A 17,866-nucleotide genomic window follows, 5' to 3' on the forward strand; every position below is an offset into this window, starting at 1 on the left:
TTTAGAATAACTACTGCCGATGAATCATAAAATACCCAGACCAGGTTGTACGGGATACAAGGTTAACAGTGTGTCCTTACTTAGATGAGTGCAAGTCCTTTATCGGATAATACTGACTGTGATACCAACAATTTACTCTGTTGCAACAATCGAGTGGACAGCCCGGTAATAATTGTTCTTTTTTTCAGCTGTTTAGGTATTCTACATGCGTTTCACTCTGCACACAAAAGCCTTCTTTCAATTCGAGACAAACTGCTAATGACCTGTCCCCTGTCCGATTAATATTTGCCAGAAACCTGACATATAAAAAATGTTTCTTAGCTGGTTGGTTAAGTGCTTCTCACGCCCCAATGTTAAGCCGCACGAAAATAATTACAGGACAGCAGCATAGCGCCACACACAAAGGATCGCACGTTCTCGAAGCAATGCACATTCGAGGGATCTTTCCTCTTTGATTAAGAGCCTCAGTGCCACACAAAGCTATCATCTCTTTGTTAAGCTGGCGAGGGTTCTCTGGACGCAAGACGCGCAAATGATGGCTTATTGCTTTCATCAATCATGTCCTCGGCCACTCACATGTTCATGACGAGGTTCTGCCCGAGATGCATCGGCAAGGAGCCCGCTCGGTTTCTAGCTCTACCAGATATCAAGGAGCACGTGCAGCATGGACATAGCATGTAAGTCATACAGAATGAGCGACAGACGATCTTTAGTCTCAAGCAGCTGGAAAGTGAAGAGAATTTTATGATTGCTAGCATTAAAAATCAGTGCCTGCAAACAGCTCTCATGTGTTCTGACGGATAGTTTTGAACGCAAAAGAAATCTGATGATAATGAACAGATGGTCTATGCAAGAAGAGAAAAACAAGGGTGGGGTAAGTTCAGAAACCAAAAAAAAAAAAAAAAAAACATGACAGGTTCTACATAGCGTGACGATTTAACCTACTAAATAAAATAAATGTTTATCAGAATACAATTTTATCTAATAAATCTTAAATTATTTAAAATAATCCGAGACTTAATCATTTCCAAGTAAAATCAATAAAAGTGCTCTGACAAGTCCCCTGAAGCGCGAGCATGGACAAATTACTTTTGGGTAAAGATCACACCAGAGTTAAAGGTCTGGTGGGGCCATTTTTGTTCTGATGACATGGTAAAGCCCAGTGTAAGATACTATACTTGTCTACAAACTTTAAAATGCACAAAAATTTGTCAGAAATACAGATATTATGATTGTTTACGTTGTCAAGGTTGCAACCAATGGGAGATATGTGACTATATGTTAATTGTAGTAGTGGACATCACAAGTTCAGCAGTCGACATTTGCAGGTTTTTATCTTGAGAAAGGGTATTACTTGGGGAACTAGTATCTTACACTGAGCTTTACTCACTGATTAGAAATCTTCCATACCCAGTGGACCTTTAAGGGACATGTGGCCTGACACAAAAACACCGTAAGTTATAAAGGCTGTGCCCGTGGTGCAATTCCCTCATAAAAGTGCTCACATTTCCATGTGTTTTTTTTTTCTTCTTCACCACATCGGAGTCGCCAAGCTTCGCGATGCCATCGGTTCGTTTTCAAAGACTGTGCGACAAGAAATCGAAGTGAACCGGTCTAGAGGCTTTGAGAACCTTGAAGGGAGGAACTGAGATAGAAAATTCCGTTTGAGTGCTTTTTTTTCCTATCTTTTTTTTTTTTTTTTTAACTGGCGCAAAAACCCATCTCAGGAGCACATATTAATGAAAGGGCGGTCTAACAGGACATACAAACACTCTCTGATCCTCATCCACGGGTACTTAAGAACACGATTCCTGGCCAACACTATGATCACCAAGATAACCAAGCGTGACAATAGAACCACTTTCCTCAACCCTTCGTCTGTCACTTTTTCCTTTGCTTGCATGAAAAGATTGCTATGAACGCATTCATCCTCGATTAGATTGTCCCTTCCCGTTTGTCCACGTGCTTCCGGTTCAATGTCCGAGCTCTCCATTCTGCTGGTCACCTAGTTCCGGACAGATTAATAACTTGCTGGTCACACGTGAGCACGGAGCAGCTCTTCCATGCAACAGTAAAAGACTATAAAGCTTTAAAGGAAGAGGATTTCAGTTGTTTGGTAGCATAATGGCGGCTTTGTTATGCAACGTCAGCACAGCCTTATATACTCGAACCTTTCTGGTGTGTTCACATGGTAAACCTGATTATTATCACAGCTCAGGACTAGATTCATTTCATTCATTACTGATAAATCGTCATAAGGTGTGTATTTTATTTATGTTCATAGGGTTAGTGACTGAATTCGATTTTTCTTAAATATAAAATACCGCTGACAGCGAACTTACGTAGTGAAGGAGGTTCTAGGTCAAATAGCTTCAAACGAGTTGGCTTGCAACAAAACATGAAAGAAATAATGAGCAATAACACTGCTGTGGACAACGAACTCTTGCTTGGTAATGTGCTGAATTTGTTTTCTTACAAACAGGCAGACAGACAGACAAGCTTTTAATCCCAGTTCGGTATTTTCCAAGCTGTTATCCAAGCCATTACAGGAAAATCGGTTTCCTGTCAAATAAATACTAGAACTGTTGATCAGTTGGGTACAAGAGGTCACCCGGTAGTATAGTGGTTAAAACAATTGCTTTTCATCACTGCAGTGAGAAACTCGGGGTTCAGATCTCGTCTCGGGACACTCCGCTACACCTATCCGCAGGGCTGGATGTCGGTGGGTTATCTCCGGGTACACTCTTCCCTCATGAGGCGAAATCAACTCAAAGTGAAGCCCTTTCCTAGTAAATAACCCAACATTACCTACCAGTTGTGTACAACAAAAGAGAATGACAAATCAAACGACCACACGAAAGAATCATCAGTTCAAAAAAATTATAACCTGCTCTGCACCTTTAACTGTTTAGCAATAGCCGCCGACAAGCAGAAAAACAAACTGCAAGAAAGAAAAAGACACCTTTTTCAGATGGCCATGCCAAGGCAGCATTCGTTTATTTTTTGCCTGTGAATTTATCAGAGAACGTTTTTTGCTATGAGCAACTTTAGAGACCATCCTATTGAAAGAAATGACAGAATGCAGGGGTATGGTGATGGAGTGATCAGGCCCTGCTGCTGCACTGACCAGATTAATACGCCGCTGTTGACAGCAATGCCGGATATATTGAGCCTGCTGCTGCTACTCAGTGTGCAGACAAAAATTACTTGAGTGCATTACCTTTACCTTTTTTTTAAGAGAACTGTCTCTGTGAGCACTGTCTGGACAACTATGACAATACTAACAGTTTATGATAGAGCCAAACTCCTCTTCCTACTCCGTTTCTGAGTAGACAAGACTACTGATTTCTGAACCCTCACCAGGACCAAGCACTTTTAAAAAATTTTATTTTATAATTTAAATAATTTCCAAGAAATGTTTATGAGCAAACTGGCAAAACAAGAAAGGGAAGTTTAAAGAGAGACTCGCCTGATTCTAGTTGATAATTACCGCCAGCCATGATGTTAGTTTGAATCGATGTGATTACCAGACCTGTAGAGGTCGTTAGGATGTTTAGAAGGCGTGTTTTGTTATTATACAATCCTTCTGATACAAAAATATAGACATCATTCAGGAACCCAAGTTTAATCACATCTCCAGGCAATTTTCGTAGCTAGCAACATAAAGTAATCCGCTTAAAAACAGAGATCGAAAGTGCTGTGCATGTGGAGACAAAATAGCCTCATTGATGAAATCGCAAAAAAGTTCAAAAATTCATTTAAAGGCTTTAAAATATTCTCAACCACTTATTTATTCTCTTCAATTGTCTTCTTTTTATAACATTTTCCCAATAACAATTTATTTGTAAACAGAAGTAGCGAACGAAGACCTCATTTAAAAATGATTAAATAAAATGATTTCAGAAACACGTATAATTGCCTGGCCCTATACACGTTTGACAAAACTGCAAAATGTAGCCCCGGGGATCTCGTAAAAATATGGATTTCAAAAAGTGGCTAAACCTTTTAAATGTTTGGTGGAGTGTCATTTTTTTTCTAATGATTAAAGCAAATTTTAGTGCAGGATAATATTTCTATGATTTAGATTAATATCCCTTTCCGTTTTCGAGATACTTGTTTGTAGACACATCACCATACACAGAAAGGTGTTAAACTGATATAGTTCATTGACAGAATTGCACTTGTATACATTTACCTCCGACAATAAGAGAGTTAGGACTGTATGTTAATTATATGTACGTGTGTACAAATGCATCACGATTATGAGCGCTCTCTGCGCATGGTGATTTTTGGAAGGTTTTATCTCGAGAACAGAAAGTATACTTGCTCATATTTGGGAAACAATATCTTGTACTGAGATTTGCTAAATCATTAGAACAAAATTTGAAGTCTAGACCTTTAAAAAATACAAGCTATATCTCTCGTTTTCTCTCCTAATGATAATGTTGTCCTTAACGATATATTTTATTTTATGATAATCAATGCATCGATTAGCGAATAATGAATGACAAGTAGAGGCGTTTATCTTCAGAGTTTTTGCCTCTTGTTGCCTTAGAAGTTTTGCTCCAGGCATGTATGTTCATAAAATAAAAACCGTGTTGCAGTAATCAAAACTTTGTCAATTCAGACATCCAAAAACTCTGCTTCCGGCGGTTCAATACCCGCGAAAACGATTTCAATTGATGCGAACGTCCTGAGCTTTATAACATGCACACACATGAGATATATATATATAAACACGCCAATCATATGATTATATATGTTTCATTGCTCAAAACTTGTGGTCTCTTAAAAACGCTGACGCTCGATTTTTTCCAGCAAGGGTGACAGTAGCAGACTCGTCTTTGACAATTCCAATCTTAGGAAACCCAGGAGACGGAATCGTCTGTTGTCTGCAGTCTAGTAATACTCCTCCTCTTTTCCCCGCACTCTACATTATTAAGCTTGGTGGACTGTTAGTCAAGAGAGGTAATTTTAATCGACACCAAGGAAGAGGGGGAGGGGAGGAAAGTGTGGTACCGGAGTAATAGGTCTGTCGGGAAAGGAAGTCATCATCAAGCCCGAGGCTTTGAAGTTTCCACGAACAATATAAGTCCGCGCTTTGCCTGCAAATTCCTGGCCAGGTCTTCGAGGATGGCTACAATGACCTCATGCACTCCCCGTTTAATCAGATGGGTTAGCCTCGCGCCTGTTTAGTACCTTCTGTTAAGCAAACCACGTAACCAAGCAAAGTCAATTTCAGTCTTCTTCTTCAAGAAATAGCATCCGCCAGAATCGCTTCTGTCTGGCTACCACTGCACTTGACTTCGATTTGGAATTCCATACATTCCACTGATCCCGATATTTCAGGGATGGCGGTGAAGTCAATGCTGTGCGAGGAGAAAAAGAAATGCAAGGGAAATTGCACGAGTTTATCGTGTTACAGCCATGGAAGTGAGTAGTAATCAGCTGCAGTAGCAGAGGATGAAAAGACGATGTAGCGGCTAGCTAGCACTGGTAGTTCACGATAAGTGTGAATAATATGCGGCTGACTCACAAAGAAATTGGTCAGATTATCTACAGTCTGCTAGCGCCTCCATCGAGATTTATTTGACCAGTTAGTCACGTGGTTCTTCGTTAGACCGTTGGTCATTTGGTCAGCAGGTCTTACACTACTAAAATCGCCTGCTTATTAGCAACTGTAATAGTGTTCCACTCTCACGTTGACATCTATCCTCGCTGGGTCCTCCTGCCAGAGGCTTCCTCCTATCTTAACCTTTTCCCCCACAGGGATGTTCGTATAGCTGCACATCCCCTCGCTGTATCTCTGACCTTAAAAGTCTCAAGTGGGTCACGTGCCTGGCGCTCGGCCAAAATGATGTCTGTTGGATGGGTGAGGGTGCGCAGCAGCAAGTCTGCCTAACATTACATCTCATTTTGTCCATTAAACACGTAGTTTGCTTACAACGAAAATTTATAGAAAACAATTTAAAGTTGAAAGAAAATGTGCATATTTACAGCTAGAATCACAGATCGGTTGGACCGACCAGCCACAGCGCATGCGCTAACAAGACTTACATGGTACGTCTCTCGCGCCAGCCCTGTGACTTGGTGGATCGTGCGACCTGAGTCAGCAGTCCATTAAAAATACAGGGGGATGCAAAGGGATGAGAAGGGATGAGACTGAGCGCGACGAGTGCGCTCGCAAGAAGGGTGAGGTAAGCCGTGAAAATCCTCCAGACTACGGTTACTGGTAACTTCTTCTTAAAAGACAACTCAGTGAAAGGTTCAAGACGATTTGACAGAAATACACAAACGCAGCTGGATATTTACTGTGACCATTCGGATGACAGGTAAAATAAAATGAAAAACAAACAAAAGAAACACTCGATAAAACCTCAGCGCGACATCAGCAGCAAACGAAGAGGAAGTGATGGTATGCCATGTCTAGCTAGTCCTTTGGTAGTCCTCTCTCGCCTGTAACCGTACCAAAGAAAACTGTCGCTAAACCAGATGTCTTTTGTCCGGAGAGGTTTCTCGATGACCAGTCGCTGTCAGTTTTTGGCGATGAAGTTCCCTAAGGACAAACCTTTCAGCTCCAAAACACTGTGTGCTTTTGTCCTTTCCCTCCTCGGCGGTAAGGGGACTGCGCACACTTGGGCCAGACACACGGAGTAGTAGAGGGGTACTACACAAGGCCTTCTAGGAGGCTAGCAAGAATCAATTCCTCAGATGCGGGATGCGCATATGAATCGATAGTGTCGGCTTTCAAAGCCCGGCCCTTTTTTAACAAGGCGTGGGCAGTAGCTATGTAGTCGGCACAAGGCCTTGCTGATCGTACTTTTTTTTGTAAATATATCACAGTGTTAAGAACGCTTCGATTTGGACAGCAAGAAACCCCTCTTTTATGATCTTTTTACCTGAAAGACATCGTTAATTACTCCCAAGTACTTCATATATCCGGGAAAGTCATTTAGTTTTTTGTTGGAGTAGGCATTTCTGTTGTTATGATACGAAAGACGATTAAAGAAAACATTGTGAAAACAGAGATTCCAAAAGAAGTGGTTACACATTGAGCCAGAAAGAAAAGAACACACATTTTCTGATTGAAAGTTGACTAAACTTTCGTGATCTGCTTCCTCTAGGCAACACTGGTCAAAGCACAGCAAGCAACCAACTTTAGGGTAAAGAGATTTTTCAGGCTTAGATATACGCAATAAAAGATTAATTACAAATCACATTATTAACAGAAATATGTAATATTATTTTATAAAACAAATGTATTTAAAATATTAATTATAAAGAAAATACTAACCTTATCTCTTTCTACTGTTTCGTCGGGATCGTTAACCATTACATCAGGCTCTTTAAAAACTCACTGATGGCTTGGATTTAAATTTTAAGAGAACTTCACATCAGAATAAATTTTCTGTTACATCCTGAACTAAAGAACATCCTGAATGTCCTGAAAGAAGAACACATCGAGCAATGAAAATTGAAACTGATAACTGCTGACGTGTAAGGTGATAACAAAGCGATGATGTTTATCTGTCTCTGCATGGAATTCGAACGCCGATGCCATCAAGAAGTGATGTCTGATCGCCCTGACGATAATACTCAAATATGGCAACAAAAAATACTACATTTAATCCGAACTGAAAAAGCAGGAGGTTGCGTAGAGGAGGTTTTTAGTTGTTTTAGCCCCACGCACCGTCAAGTTTTAAAAATATCAAATACAGCAGCTGCTTCGAAATTTCAAGATTAATTTTTGCCACACTGTTTAGTTCCTTCCATTTATACTTAATCTTCTTTAGAGAGCTACTTTCAATTGGTGTTTCATGTCCGCAGGCAACACGTGTTATTAAAGCAGACTTTTAGGATTATTGATTTTTTTCCTAAGTGAACTCTCGACGTCCGTAAGTACACTTTATTAGTTCATACTTTCATCCTCAAAACTTTTCGTGAAGCTCAATTCAAGACCAGCTCAAATCGAGAACTTTTGGCCTGTTTGTTACACTCTTCTTTGGCTAATATTACCTAATCTGTAAAACCTGAATATCTTTTCTTTCAAAAACTGCATGCTGACACAGCTGAACTTTGCTTAAAACCAGAGGAACTGAAATAAAACGATCCTACATAAGTAAAGCCACGCTTCGTGTTCGGTTTGACAAACAAAAATCGTGTCTGGAGAAGAAAACGGCTTAACACAGATACAGAAGCTTTTCCCTGCGCACCAACTTTGTCAGCACCCATAACTGTTTTCCTCGAGGGACCTCTTTCTTCTTTCTAACTTCCTAGACAGCAGAAAAAAACCAGAAATAACTTGAGAGAGATGTATGCCGACTTCATTTTTAAGCCAAGTGATCACCGAGGGCTTAAACAATAAAGTGCAGTTTTGAAGTCTGAAGTTCAGTTGTGTTTTGGATTTCTTTCTTTCAGTCACACTGTAGCGACCTTGGACAAAGCGGGATCCGACACAAACAGTTGTTCGACCCCTCGACTCTGTCCACCCACAGAAAATGGTTCTCGCACGGTGAGTCTAAAGACCAATCAGCGAAAGCTTCAGGGAGTACACGGCAGCTCTGATTACTTGAGGGCAGTTTAAAGCTAACTGAACACACCAGTCGTGACAATCAGCGTGACCCGCCTGTCGACGATTGCATCGCAGGAGGGAGGCCGGTGCAAAATTGGAGGGACGCTCCTGGAATTGAAAGCGTGTGCCTGGATGCGAATTCCTCTGTGGGTGCCCGGAACAGGAATACATTTGGCCTGTCACGCAAAACCCGCAGGGCTAAGCCAAAATGATTGGTTTCTAGAGTGGCAAGCCCCTGATTTTATCCAATCCCTCGTCGCGTGATCCAGAGGCGACACACGACAAAAGTAGTTTTGAAAAGGAATGTGAAATTTTAAGATCACCTTTCAACCCGGAGGTTGCAGTTGTCTGCGATTTCTTGAAGCAAGAAAGCATCATTGTGACCGGCGGTTATCGTAAAGCCACAAGGCTGATCCCCAATTTGATTAAGAGGTTAGCAAATACTTAGTGTACAAGTCGTTCTTAAGGCCCATATGTTCAGTCCCACCGATTTTTTTTTCCCTGTCGTGAACCTGAATATTTATCCTTTTAAAACTTCAATAAATACATTTTTGTCTGCAATCTACGGTAAACTGTATCTATACCCCCCCCCAAAAAAAAATAAAAAATAAAAAAAAAATAAAAATTCATATATCGATGCTGTCGCTTGTGTTTTAATATCCTATTTAATTCCACGTCTTCGTTAACTGCCTCAATATTGCTTTAACACCTGTTCATTTTTGAAAGAATATATGAATGAATATGATCATGGATTTGTCAGAGGAAGGCAATGTGTACAGCTACTACCCCTGTTGATATCTGTGTATAGTTTCTTTGTTCGTTTGTATCCAGAATTCTCGAAAGACATTTGCTCCGAAATAAGATGAGTCACTTGATGTGGACCAAGTCCTCATACAAGAATTTTGGCGAATTTTGCAAGACTGCATAAACCAGGTAAACAACAGAGAAACTGTCGATGGAAACCCAAGCATCTGCAAGCAAAGAAGGAACTGGTCACACAAGGCACTGCTATCGGTGATTAGATGCTCAGCAAAGAATGTACCAGAAGTGGCATGGAGTATCAGATGTTGATCTTATTACTTCAAAATTACAACATTTAAAGAAAATGTCACCGCTCCAACTGATTTAATCTATATTTGTGCATGCAAATGTCACATATGCCTCCTAAACTCTGCGAAAATGACTCCGATTTCTACAAATCTGGTTAACATAAGGGTTGATCTTTTCCTGTATCTTGTGTATTTTTCTTGCATCGTCCTTTAAGAAGAAAGTGAGGTATGGTTCATTCTGTGAAGATCGATCACGAAAACAACGCAAAAAAAGGTTGAAAAGAAGGAACGAAAGAAAATTCAATTTAACCATAAAAACAAAAGAGTTTAAGAATTCTCTTAACTGAAAAAAAGAAAGTTAAAGATCGAAGATAACATACAAGAGCATAGGGAAAGACATGCCAATTGCAAGCAGATCATGCTGTTCGAGCTCTTTGCGCCATCACTCACTCCAGCCTCATCGCAGTTTCCTTAGAAACAGGAACGACTGATCTGCTAATGCCTCACTCTTTTTTTTTCTCTCCCTCCCAGTTGTCCAAGAAAAGAGCAGCCAGGTTCTGTCCCCTTTCTTCTTCCTTACTTCTCTGCCCGCTAAGCAGCACCGTCTGAAGTGTCTTCGCTGGACAATGGTATGGAGGCGTGAGACGATGTCGAAAGAGACGAGGCCTAGAGAGAATTCCAAATGACTGTTGATGGAGCTATGGTGATCCAGTCTTAGACCACTGTCCCCAGGAGGGTGTTCTCCCTCTTGAAAGCCCTCGATATTTATTTATGCCCGTGGTCACCACAGTCCTGTAGAGTGTCTCGCACGGCCTTGTCCTTACCCACGACTAACCTGTTTAGCTAACTAGAAGACCAGGAGAAGGTATGCATGAATGCAAAGCCCTATAATACTGAATGGCAAAGAACAATACAGTATCGTCCACGAGACATCATCTTTCATGCTGTCTCTCCAGGCTCGCAATCCGTTGGTCGATCTGTCAACAACTGACCGACCTTCACACCACTGTCTCTGGCCAACTGTGTGTACGATCGGGCTGTATAATTTATCTTGTCTTGTCTGCTTTTGTTGCACGATGGCCGGCCGATGCCCAGGTTCACGATTCCTAAAGTGCACATACGGACATTGCACTCTCTGCATCATGCACTTTAACTAGACTTATCCCTACCTGCGATTTTATTTCAAGCAGCTCGTACAGAAGATGAACCCAAGAAAGGTCCAGAAGAAAAGAAAAACAGACGAACTGTTAACAGTTGCAGTTATTTATAGGTAATGCGTGGCTGCGAGCTCAGGAGCGCAGAGAACAACGCCCATAAAACTGTCGAAAAGTCGATAGTGCCAACCTATCTGAGGAAATTGTATTTCCTCATACGTCTGTAACTCCACGCTTCAGTGACACCCAAAGCCGTGGGGATGGGACTGTCCTGTCACCACCGAGTGTCAGTTTCCATCCAGTCTGCAAATAAATGCAATTATCAAAACTTTCTCTCGTTTCGTAAGTACTTTTATATACTTGGTTCACTGAGTTCTTCTGCTACTCTTTCTTATTTCTAGAGTCCTTCGATGGAAGTTAATACATGGCAAATGTTGTACCACTCTTGTCAAAACTATTTCCATGATTGATGATTCATTCTGATGCCCCAGCGATTTCAATATTTGCCTTGCCTGGCATCTCAGCATCTCCTCTCTTTGCTTTTCTGAGACATCGTCTCGGAGGAAGGGTCACTAGTAGAACCCATCCAGTGAAAATGTTTTCTTCTCAGCATTTCGTGCTGGCACTACATTGTAGTTCTTTTGTCTACTTCAAGCCCAGCTCCAGAACCTACAGACTTGTCCACATGCCAGATTTTCACTGTAATAACTATTGATGATCGTCTGCTCTCCGTGTCGGCGGTCACTACTGTGGTTCGTCTGAAGGTCGCAGTAAAGCTGGCTCCAGGCCAAACCATCGGCTTCAATCGCACAAAGTGGCAAAGTGCTGTACGAGTTTGTGGAGGAATAATTCCAAGCCCTCACTGAAATTTACTCCAAGACACCACTCCATCTTTGAAAATCTTTTTATTTCCGCCTCTTAAAGTCTCCTTCCTTGTTGACTGAGAAGATGGAATTCAAGAATCAAGAATGTTTAACCTAACTTACGCCATTTATTTTTTTTACTGTTCCCCTTCGGCCAAAGACTATTCTTTACAATGTTGCTTCTTATAATCTTTTACCTAATCTACGAGAAAGTGAGACACTGCTATCTGTCATTAGTGTCAATACTTCCATATTGGCTCTAAAAGTAGTAGCTCGTGAAAAGTGACTCTTAAAAGTGCTTGAAATGACAAACATATTTCAGTCAACACACTTTGAGGTAATTTTAATGTTCAGTGTCTTCTTCATAATCATTATTATCATCATCATCATCGTCATCGTTGTTTTAGTTGCTGTCATGGCTAGTCGTTTCATACTTCAAGAAACGCGAGGAAAGGCAAAAAAATCGAACACATGGACTGAGATGACAAGAGGGGTTGGGCACATGACCAAAATCGACTATGACACAAAAGCCACCACGGTACTGGTAAGAAGCATTGCTAATTTCAGATCGATGCTTTGACCTCCGACACCTCGGACTGTTAAAGCAATGAAGTTATGTCTATCTTCTATCTTCATTTTGGTATGTGCGTACTTGTTTGCATTTCCTTAAGAGAGAGGGAGAGAGAATGAAAGAGAGAGAGAGGGGGGGAGAGGGAATGTGCATGAGTATTGTATAAAAAAAAACAGATATGGTTTTATTTTATTTATTTAGATGGTTTAGTTAGCAGCGGTTAATTCCGGAAGACGAATGAAGCTTTTAGCGAGACGCGGAGCGAATGTAAAGATGTAGTTTTTGTGAGATGTGCTAAGCTCTGTGAGTGACTACAGGAAAAGAAATCGAACAGCCCTATCTGATGGCATTGTGCTTCTACAATGACTGTCAACTAGTCAGTCCTATGTGTTAAAACCAGGCGCCGACAACAGCCAGCAGCCGATCAAATTAGATGAGACCACTTTGAGTGACATTTCACGAACATTAGTTTCCTAGCTGGTTAAAAGTAGCTGAGAAAATCTCTTTGCTTTTTTCCTAAGAAATACCTCTCCTTAGTTTTTTTTTTGTCTAATTTACAAGGAAAAGCATAAGCTTCATCACAAATTATAGAATGCAGAAAAAGAGAGAACATTGTGGGAAAATGTGGTTGTGTGCTGGTTGCTAAAGATGCAGATACTTTTGTTCTTGTTTCTTTGTAAAAGCTGCTGATTTCTGAGTTAGTCCTTGCACAAACTTATTTCAGTCTTTAAATTAACTTTGGTTCATCTTTGGCAAATTCGTATGTTTTGCCTTCAACCGCTGTGATCGATTTTTTTTTAATAGTTCTGTAAGTCGTGGTCTCTTTCTTTAATGAATTCAAGCTGGTGCGTACAGTCTAAGATCATTTGAGCAGAGACTGTGGGAGGTCTGGTGGTAAGACAAGATCGATAAGCACATCTCTGTAGCTAGCTTTATCAAGATGACAGTATGGCTTGTTTACACTCCAACAGAAGTGCTGGTCAAGAGTACAGGCTTGACAACACATATAACATCTGTCAACCTCCTATTCCTTCGACACCACCTCATAAAACACTCCCGACATCAGGTGCTGACCATGCGCTTGTTGATGGCGAATATCTGAAGATCAGAGCTTCCTGGTGTAACTTTCTAGTATTTCATATTATCAGCTTTTAGATGATTTTTAAAAATCGGTTTGAGTCAGTGTGGCCGCTAATGTCATTGTGGCTCCATTTCTTTGAAATGTTTGTCGCAACTTTCGCTTTGAAATAAAATGTTAAAGGGATCAAATAACTTCGATCGATTAATAAGCCAAGCTTAGAATGTTAACCTTATCCACGGTTTACTAAGTAAGAATAAACAAATTATACTTGGATCTTGAACTCCTCTCCTTTCTTAAATCTCAGCATAGTGGTTCACCCGTTAGTCAACGAACCACCTGCTCGCATGAGCACTGAAGAAACTTCACCGAGCACTTGAGTATGCTAGCGGTCCAGGTAAGGACAACTCACAATACCTGGGTTTGTTACAGTATTGTGCTTGTCCTTTCTTTACCCTTACAACTTTGAACTGTGCTTCCACCAAAACAGCGCTGGATATTGTCCCATTCCAAACAAATCATGTCATTTGACTTGCATGAGCGCGGCGCCATTTTGTAGCTTTATCCGTCTTCCGACAGGAAGGATTCTGCGTGTTTGTTTCCCTTCGACACAATTCAAGTCACAGGCCCAGTTCCCTGAAGACAGTATAGTAAACTTCTAAACTGGCACAGGAATTAAAGAGGAAAATCAGCGGAGTTGCATGTTTATGGGCCACAAACCTCGGGGGCTGCAAAGTTCCTCACCCTAACATACGGTCCTGTTTCCAGGTCCACCGCTATAACGTCGTCATGGCAACTGAAAGCCGAGCTGCGATCACAGCCTCCCGTTACCTAGCTGCCCAACTTATTTCTAAAGCTAGTTCCAACGGAGATTAGTGCGACGCACAAGCCATAAAATACTAAAACTCTCCCTCCCCTTCTCTCTCTCGTTCGTGTACTCACGTGACCCCAGTACAAGTCGATGAACCAGAGAACCAGATGAACTAGCGACACTGCATTTGGGCTCACACGACCTAAACTAAAACTGCACTCGACCTTATAAAATGTAATGCTTTGTCTATTGAGTAAAGACTCATGTCAAAGACAAGGAATACTAAAAAAAAAAAAGCTAGAGTAACTTGAAATATACAAAATGGCCAAATATTAATAACAACTTTTTTTAAGTTAATCTAACAGACATCTATTTTTATTGTCACTCATCGCCAGCCGTCGTATTTCTCACACTTCATACAATACCCCTGCACAGAATTTTTCAGTCTCATCAATCACAGTTGGTCTTTTTATTCTACGCTTTAAGAAGAGTTGCAAGAAAGCAGTTATCGGCGACTGGCTTTTCTGTTGGGTTCGCGATAGCGGAGGGCAGCAGGCCATGCCCTCTCCTTGATACAAGCAGCGCGACAACATGGTTCAGGCCAGATCATTTCATTTCTGATCATGCGCATGAAATACATTTAACCTTGTTAGTATTTACTCGCTGCATTTGGTGCCACGGCCAGATTTATATTTAAGGCACAAACAATAACAACTGCTTCAACAAAATAATAAACAATATTTGGCAAGAGCTTCTGACTAATCAAACTCAAACTGTACATCTTTTAAAACTTCACATCATTGAATTTGATTAATGTACACGGATAGAAAGAGCGAGAATAGGATGATTGAATGAATGCTAAAAAAAAGACAGCTTGTTTGCTCCTTAACCAGACTTATTTTCCATAAACATTCAGACATAAAAGTGTCCATGAAATGTATGGGCACTTTTAGTGTACGGAATCCACCCATGGACTCAACATTACCTTCCAACACATTTACAGTGTGTAAATACAACACCCACCTCTCGACACAGTGGCGAAGTCACGCGCAGCAGTAGGGAAAGAATACCGTCCACTCGGTCCCGCCCTCGACAGCAGAGCACAGAGGACTACTAACTGTACCAGGCGCTAGTCAATTCGTCTCTGTCGACTGCCGTGGAGCGAGACAGCGCGATGTCGTCTGCTGGCCTGCTCTGTCCTCTCTGGGGCTTGTCGCCTCACTTTCACCGTGCGCGTGCCTTCCAGGATCCACGAGCAACAAGGAATGTGTCTGCTCCGTCCCACTCGCTCTTTCTGCTGGGTCTGCGACAGCATCGAACCCCCTAAACATAATGCAACCAAGCCTTTTTCCCAGCCTCGAAAAATACTGCTTGGTTTTGCATATTTTCCGTTAGCTACTTCTCCCTTCTGGCCAACATTATTTTCCAATTTTGCACACGAATCTACTCAAGGGATAGCTTCAACCAATAGAAAAGCTGTCGTGTTCCAGCCCTTCAGGGAGGAAAAGAAAATAAAAAGCCAACCGACCTCGAATCCTCCTGCCTGTTGCAAGCTTTTAAAGTGTGCCTGCTATCGGCAATACCTGAGTGAGAACCCATTGGAGGCGACGAGTGTATTATTGAAAGTGAAAGGTTAAACATACGTCGACAAGCAGGCTAAAGTTAGCTTTGCGTGACCCGTTGGAGAAAAGCCATTTTGCCGCGATTGTGCCGTTTGACGGTTTGGACTCTTGGCCGAGAGGCACGATAAAACGAAAACCTGTGGTGAAAGAAGGGTGCTTGAGCTCCTATCTGCGATCCTTTGAGGTTGGTTGTTAGCTGGGAATGTAGTGGAACTGTGCATGTAATGTGCTGTGAGATGCAGTAACAAAGACGCACGAGCAGCGTTTATCAGAAGACCCTTCTGGATCGATATACAAGTTATTTATTTTTTTTTTTTTTTTACTGCTGCGATTAGTCTTTTAATCAAATGGCTAATTCCTACATGCGAGATTGCTCTATCATTTTCTTAAAGTGCAGTTTGAGTGTCCATCAAAAACATCATAGGATCTTTTTTCTCTCTTTCTCTCGCTCGGACATGATGATGTGCACTCTGCGCCTATGTCCCTCAAGGAAGGGGTCATTGTCGTCTCGGTTTTCGGATGATGAACTAGTTGAGGATGTCACACGAGCAGCTGTAACAACAGCACACGAGCAGCTGTAATAACAGCACACGAGCAGCTGTAATAACAGTAACCGATCTTTTAATAACCTTCGTCGTTGGAACTATTTGATTCGTGTGATTGAGTTTTATGATGGCGTAAGAACCGGAGGATATTCACGTTGCCATCCTCACTTCAGTTTAGTCATCAGCGTTGACAGTTGACAGCCGTCTGAAGTCAGCGATGTCAGTGACTATGTGCTGTCAGCGGCTCGCAGGTTGAAAAGTGATTCCGGCGTACAAAGACGTGTACTGTAGCGATTTATAAGTAGGACTTAGAAAGGTCACATTATGGTGACCCCCAGTCAGTCAGTGCGTCGGTGACGGCATCAAAACTGTCACACCGTGTCTAATTGATAAATGATTATTCCGTTGATCGCCACCTTGTCCGTTGTAACTGACAACAGCAGACGACTCAACAGCAACTGACGTCATCGCTCAACTGTGACAATAAATCGAGTGCTGGAGTGTTTACTGGGGTCGACGTTTACATACGTTCACGCACGCACGAATGCACGCGTGTGCTGCGCGCGCACACATACACACACATGCCACACCTGTTTCCACACCTGCGTGTGAAGCAGGGAAGCGGTCCCAACCTTAAATAAATGTAGGCTGACAATTCAAGGTATGAAAATATCGGTTCGCTATGTCCACTCCTTGAGCTTATCCAAAAAGTCTGTCTGAAATGCTTTTGACATCGAGACACCATATATCGTTATTTTCCCCGCCTTGGTGCTCCTCGACATTTTCTTCAGCTAAAGGGTTAATGCTACCTTTACCTCCTAAACAGTCTCGGAGAATGTTGCAATGGCGTAAACTTTCGATGTGCATCAACTCGACGATCATAAATCTCAGGTATTAAGGTTACAAGGAAGAAAACCGATTGTCACTTAATGATCGGTTTGTTTGTGGATCCCCGACTGATCTTTAATGTCTCTGCCGACAAAGAATATCTTAAAAGGATTTTCCTCCTTTTTGTATTCCGCTTGCGCTTTATTGTCATTACAGCGATACTGCAAAACTTATTTTTTAAAATTGTTTTATTGTAAATTGTATTCTACGGTAAATATTGCTCCTCTCTTTCTTCCCCCACTTCTTCCCATCCTCTTCATCTCTCTCCTCTCTTTCTCTTGCACACACAGTTTCATTAGTCAGGAACACGCATTTTGTTTCATATTAGTTACCAAAGGAAGACTGAATGTGTTGTCCTGTATGATGGCAAATCTGATGTTGACATCGAGTTAAAGGTCAAGGATAAGTGCACGGAATAAAACTAAAAGCTGTTGGAGAGCTCGAGAAGACAAAACTCGACGCGCGCTATCTTTGCCAGAGCTCTGCGAGGTTGCTAGCAGACCCGCACAGCCACTGCCTTGAGCAGAATAATCTGGTGCACGGATTAGACCGACTTCGTAAAAACGATAATTTCTGATAAAAACCGAATCTTTGATGCCCTTGCGCTGCGAGGCGTATTCGTCAAGGTGTGGCTCTCGTGTAGGATGCTTCTTGCTTGGATGTTGATTATGTCTGACAGCTAGGAGTTCATTACCCGCCTCCGAACATTGTTT

At 41.6% G+C, this 17,866-nt stretch overlaps 1 protein-coding gene across 1 annotated transcript in view; it reads right to left on the bottom strand.

The window, feature by feature from the left end:
- Positions 1-15,657, bottom strand: part of LOC112565934 (cGMP-dependent protein kinase 1-like) — a 57,841-nt gene extending 42,184 nt beyond the window's left edge. The window contains 1 exon segment of the mRNA XM_025241838.1: positions 15,122-15,657. The gene's annotated coding sequence lies outside the window, so the exon portion shown is untranslated.
- Between the last annotated feature and the right edge of the window lie 2,209 nt (positions 15,658-17,866).

Source organism: Pomacea canaliculata, linkage group LG1 (genome assembly GCF_003073045.1).
Source record: "Pomacea canaliculata isolate SZHN2017 linkage group LG1, ASM307304v1, whole genome shotgun sequence".
NCBI lineage: Eukaryota > Metazoa > Mollusca > Gastropoda > Architaenioglossa > Ampullariidae > Pomacea > Pomacea canaliculata.